This window comes from Pinus tabuliformis, chromosome J (genome assembly GCF_031772625.1).
Source record: "Pinus tabuliformis cultivar Carrire ecotype Pingquan chromosome J, CPIR1, whole genome shotgun sequence".
NCBI classification, from domain to species: Eukaryota; Viridiplantae; Streptophyta; class Pinopsida; order Pinales; family Pinaceae; genus Pinus; species Pinus tabuliformis.
This window is the reverse complement of record NC_142295.1, coordinates 1,262,272,887-1,262,279,472: the sequence shown is the minus strand read 5'-3', so window position 1 is coordinate 1,262,279,472 and position 6,586 is coordinate 1,262,272,887. Positions and strand designations below refer to the sequence as shown.

At 34.3% G+C, this 6,586-nt stretch overlaps 1 long non-coding RNA gene across 1 annotated transcript; it reads right to left on the bottom strand.

Moving 5' to 3' along the window:
• Nucleotides 1-1,537: 1,537 nt before the first annotated feature.
• LOC149231834 (uncharacterized) lies at nt 1,538-2,297 on the bottom strand. Its single transcript, XR_016247485.1, has 2 exons — nt 2,000-2,297; nt 1,538-1,860 (listed from the first exon to the last, which is right to left on the bottom strand). It is a non-coding gene; the product is annotated as an uncharacterized LOC149231834 (long non-coding RNA).
• Nucleotides 2,298-6,586: the final 4,289 nt, after the last annotated feature.

The window sequence follows — 6,586 nt, the reverse complement described above, 5'->3', positions numbered from 1 at the left end:
TAGATTGCATTACTCAAGGAAATTTAAATCTTAGATCTTTTAATTTGCAAAATACTTCATATCATCACAATTGCCAATTAAAATATCCTCTATAATACACATATATATTATTTAACAAAAAAAATATTTATAATTACAATTGGTTAATGATGTTTTAATAGATTTACTCTAAAAACTAATTTCCTTCGTCTTAAGTTTCTTTTTCGTAAAAATTATATTTTATTAATAAAATGCTCTCATGAAATCAAAACAGTTTCCCTTAATTTTAGATTTCTTAATTTTAAAAATAGATTTTATTAAAAATGATCTTTTTAAGGATATACGTAATGCTGACAGAGGGAAAATTAACTGTGGCAGGTACTTGGTCCAGATTCCCAAACTCTATTAGACGGAAGTGAATATTTGATTCTGTGGTTGTCATCCTTTCTGATTATTTAATTGTTATTTTTTAATATTTTATTTTTATTTTGAAAATAATAATGTGACTAGATTGAGTATTAAAAGAATTATATATATTTTTTATATGCATATATAAATGGCTGAGGAATTAGGGGATGATCAAAATGGTAGAAATGGGATAAACAAAATTCAAGAAACCTTGGAGTAGTATTGTTCTAATCATGTTTTTGATGGTGGAAATGGATTTAGCATCATCAAAAAACTTCTAGACACCTAAAATCTTAAAGTTTGATAATTGCTTTACAAAATTGGCTGCAAAATTTTATCAAAATATTACCAAAATTTTCATGATTTTCAAGGCAAAAAACAATCTAATTAGACTAGGCTATATAAACTACTTCTCTCAATATAATAATAGAGTATAGATAAACTACCTCTCTCAATATAATAAAATAGTAGAGTAATAAAATAATTTTAGAATATCAATATTGTATAATTTCAACCAGTCAATTATAATTTTTATAATTCTTTTTATGGAATTTCAAATAAAATTTACCTCAAATCCAGAATCTAGTTAATGGAAAAAAAAGTTCTGCCGTACTGCCTCTTATCCATGATTGTTTTTAGTGTTCAATGAGGTTTTGTCCACGCAGGTTCTTTCCAATTGTCATATTATTATAGTTCATGATTGTTCAATGTTCAATGAGGGATTTGATCTCCTTCCGATGCCCATATTCCTTTCTTATATATTTGAAATGTCTGCATTTGCTTTACATAAAGAGGATCTTGTCCTTTAAAAATTAGTTCTACAAGCATGCGCATGCTCTATATAATGTTGTTTAGGCATCAAAGCGATCAATTCCGTATGATTGCATATAGTATATGGGATTTAGGTTCAACTTATCTTATCAGAATCTAGATTTTATAATTACTCTTCGGAACTTCAACGAGCTTTACCATTAAAGGGGAATATTTATATTATTTTTTATAATAGATAAAATTGAAGAAACTGGAATTTATAACGCAGGTTTATTCCTAGGATATCTTGAACTCGCAAAATATTTTATTTTACTTTACGAGGCCGTTAAAGATGGGAGTGCAGGAATATGTGATATGAAGTCAAACTCATAACGGAATCTGCAGAAATATAAATTAATTGAAATTAACAGGTTGATGTGGTAGTTATCAGGCACATCTAAATCATAATAATAAACAAGGGAGCATAAACCAACCTTGCAAATTGCAGGAAAGAAGCGTTCTGTGTCTCTCGTTTAGTCAACATTAACGGAACGCTGACAATGCGATCAGAGTCTTATACATTAAAATGCGTATTGTCAGATGGCAGTGTTCCCTGAAAAACTACCCCACATAGGATGTATTCAAGAAATTCAGACTGAGAAAGCCAAGGGCTTCACCCTCACCAATGTTGCGTTTTCACAGACGGCGTTATCAATCACAACCCTGAAATCAAATCAAAACAGAAAGATTGCTCAATAGTGAGCTAACGAAAATTCCCTAAAAAACCGAAAGTCCCCGCAGCAACTTATTAGAAAACCATTTTCTGTAAGGAAGAAGGAAGGTCACAGAAGAAACTACTAACTGCAAAGTCTTCTATGTCCCTGAAGATTTCTCTCCGCTGTGCTATTATTTTCCTCTGCAGATACACCAAAGACAATATAAGCAAGCTCCTCAGATGTTGTGAATCGGCGAGATCATTCTGTATTCAGAAGATGCATTTATATAAGAGCGCACAAATAATCCCTGCTTTATGTGGTCAATGGATGATCCAATCTGGGAAACCAGAGAGAGTGGCACCTCCAACTCTCGGCCTCTCGTATGGCGGAACCAGTACCGGAAGAGCGTTGGAAGACCATGATGCGAGGAGGGACCCCTGTAGATATTCGAAATCTCTGTGGTGTGTTCGTTTCACTTCGTTTCAGAAATTTCATGGGCAGTTTGGGCGCGGAAATAACATTTGAATTTTGAAATTTTGGGCACCAAGATTGGGCGATTGCATTGAATGAGTATGGTGTACTATCATATCCACCGTGTGACAGGTTGGAAGGGAGCGGCCGGGAAAGGTATGGAGCATAGTTGCCGAAAAATCATGGGATTGCATGTAGCTGTCGCGTCAGTATCCCATACATACATGGATTTGGCTGTAAGGACGGTGCATTTATATTGCTATAATCATGGGATTGCATGTAGCTGTCGCGTCAGTATCCCATACATATATGGATTTGGCTGTTTGGCTGTAAGGACGGTGCATTTATATTGCTATAGAGGTGGAAATAGCAATTGCCTAAAGATAAGCAGGTGATGAAGTCATGTGTTCTCCTGTAAAGAAAAGTAGGCGATAAAGTTACATGTTCTCAACAACGAATATTTAATAGTCGGCGGGGCAAGGGCTAACCAGCCATATATTGAGTCATAAATGCCTTGCCATCTATGTATGTGGTGCACGTCAGTGATATGGCATACATAACTCCGGCGGGCGACCTCACGTTTCCGGTGACATACGCGGGACCCACCAACGAAGGCCCGCCCGCCCCGTCTCGTTTTTGACAACGGCGACCCTCCGTTGCCGCGCGCCAAAACGCCATTTTCAAATATCCAGAAATTTCAAATAGCAAGAAACACGCAGCTTCGAATAATTCAACGCATGGAACTGTGAGCGCATACTGATAGGTTCGCACCATTTCTGGTAAATTTAACATCGCGTGTGTTCCGATTGAAGCCAAAATGGAGATATCCCTGGTATCTATTGGCAATCTGAGGGATGGGGATTTACCAACACGGAACAATTCAAAAAACCCTCTCGTATTCAAAACTTCTGGACAATGAGACGTACAAAATTACAAATCACTCTTGGGTTTTACAATACGCGCGCAATTTCTCTGAAGCGCTAGCAAATTTAAACATTTTTCTTCCTATTTTATTGTAATATATTATTTTTAAGATATGAATCGTAAAACGCGTGAGTGTGTATAGAGACAGATCCAATATATATGTCACCAAAAAAATACAAATTTTCTTTCCTGTTGTTTCCATCATATATGTAAAGTGTAATATATTATTTCAAATGGTATAAATTGTAAAACGCGGGAATATCTATAGAGATACACCACTTAGGAAATGATGATTTGATATCCATTATTTTTTCTTCCTTGCTTAACTTGGAATATAACAGTAAAACATATTTGTAAAGATATATAAATTTCTGGGAACTCTTTTATCGGAGGGTTATGAAAATTATGTTAAAAAGCAAGTAGTTTTTTTTTAATAGATTTATTTTAAGTACTGATTTAATACGTGTGGAGGAGGATGCAATTTCTTAAGGTCTAAATTTTATCTAGAGTACAAAATACAATGCTTTATTTTTCATTGTCTATATTGTATTTTTGAATGCTAAATAAAATATATAAGATCAATTAAAAAAATTAATCATAAAAACTTAATTTTTTTTCCCATATATAGATATATGAAGTTGATATAGACATAAATGTATTAAGATTTAAACATCTCATTCACCTTTTTTTTTATTTCTAATAATTTTAAAATATATTCATTTTTTTAATTATAACGGATATTATTATTTTTTATTTAAAACATAACTTTTACTTTTTATTTTTATTTTAAAAAGACACAGACAAAACAAACTTACACATCTCCCCATAATTGTAGAATAAGATTCTCGCTCAATATTATTAACATGATAAAAATTAATATAATGTTAAAATGATATTAAAATAAAATATATTTTTTATATTAATTTATAAAAAATATATAGAAAATCAATCAAAAATTATTAACCATAAAAAAAAAAAATCATTAACACTAAAAATATCTTTAAATACTCTTTCCAAAATAGCTCTTATACTGTATATCATTTTTATGCTTTCTCATGCTTTCTCGAGAGCTATTTTAAAAATAATTAATTATGAAAGAAAGAATGATATGATAACAATAAAATAAAAAATGTCCTTACATTTCTTCACTCAACATTTCACTTAATTTATAATGGATAATAAAATTAATAAATCAGTTATAGGTATAGGTTTTTATTTTTATATAGAGAAAACCACTCATGTTGTTTATTATTAAAATAATTTTGAGTATAATTGTTAAAATTATTATTTTCATATTATTATAATATTTTTTAACAATAGGGGTGTAGAATAAATGATGATAGGGTGTACTATTAAGACATTTTGTGATCTAAATGTCTTTTATTAAAAACTTTGTGGTCAAAAAATCTAACAATGTTAAAGGCTACTGTGATTTAGGTCAAGTGTTATCAGTCATCATGTAACTGCCTCCTCCCACATTTACCCACTTTCATCGGTTTTCTCAGGGTAAACATGAGCTGAGGGTCAATATGATAAGACTCAACCTCCTATATGACCTTGAGGAAATGGAGTCGACAACTTAAGACTTTACTGACTTCCCTCAGGTGCTACAGGACCTTTAGGAGCTACCTAACCCCTCCAAGTGTCCAACCCCTAAGCTAACTCTCTTTTTCACTTGCCTAGGATTTCAGTCACTCCCTTTTCAAGGTCTCCAAGTGACTGTAAGCCTCCAGTTGCTCTGCTTCCCAATGACTATGGAAATTTTTAGTCAATTTTGTGTCAGCAACCCTGGATTCTAAGCCACTTTTTCATGGCTACGACTCAGGCCTTTGCCTAGAACTCAATGAAACTTCAAGAGATGATGAATAACATAGAAACAAAGCTTCTAAACCAAAAAATTGAACAAGGACTTGACCTAACCCCTCCCAACTAGGATCGAAATTTCATTAAACCCATGATTAACATGCAACCTACAAGTCATGAATGCATATATGAACATAGGGATATGAAACCTATCTGAGGTTTAACAAGAATGACCTGTTAATCTAAGTTGTCATTGATGTCAATATGGAAATATTCTCGACAGTAAACAATGATGTGAAGCCAAGTAGAGTAGATCCATGAAGAAACAGGAGCAAGAAGCCAAGGAGCAAAGCCATCAGAAGAGGAACATGCATCAGGAGGAGAAGCCAGTGGAAGAGAAATTAACAGAGGAGACACATCATGCGATATCGAAGGAATATCATAGAAGAGCTATTGGAGCAATGCATAAGAAGCCATCATGACGTCATATCATACCAGAAAAGAACAGAGGAGTATATATCGGGTTAAAGTATATAACCACATATATCGGGTTAAAGTCAAAGTGAATGCACGTGGTTATATTCCAAAAGGTGGATGTGTAACAGTGGCAGTGGTTTTCATGTGGGCGCTAGGCGGTAAGTGGTATTTAGAGGAGAGCGCCCGATTCCATTCAATGGGCGACACGTAGCACTTGGGTGGAGAGAGAAAACCACTTTTTCGGGTGGTTATTTACCTTGCAAATTTCTCACCTGATATTCATGCAGGCCGTTGGATCCAGCGTAGGTTGATTGATGGTGAAGGATCAATGGACGGTTCTGAGTTGATCGGGTTAAGTGTTGACCGTCAGATCGTGAGCAGATCAACGGTGGAGGATCGCTAAGGAATACTGTGAAAAATCAATATCGGCAGCTTTATCGCTTTATTATGTTTCACATTGAATTCCTCGACTGCGATATGTATTATGGATCCATAACAATATGCTCTATTGTAATATCGCATCCGCAGCAATTGCAAGTCTTGAAGATAGGTAACAAGGGAAAACTGTCGAATGCGATAAGCTATGGACCCAACGAATGTATTAACAACCGTTTAATATTATATCGCATCCGCCTCATCGGAATTATCATATCATAAGTCTTAATTGGATGCCACATTGAAACAGTCGATTGCGATATACAGTTGCGGACCCGATGGTCCTATTTTATTGCGCCCTAATGGTATATCACGTCCGTCGTATCGGGAGTTATGTATCACAGTGTTTAAGGCCTTGTCACGTTAAAACTCCGATTGTGATAATACCGCGTACCCGCTGCTCCATTGTAATGCGCCCTATTGTAATATCGTGTCCACCATGTTGGAAGATATGTTGTTTGGTCCCGGGTTTGAAGGCTTAAAGCCTTGCCACATTGAAAGCATCAATTGATTTATATATATATGGACTCGACGGAGTTATTAAAAACAATTTATAATAATATCGCATCCGGGTATCAGGGAATTGGCTATGTTATGTGCAAATCTTCCGATTGCGATAAAGT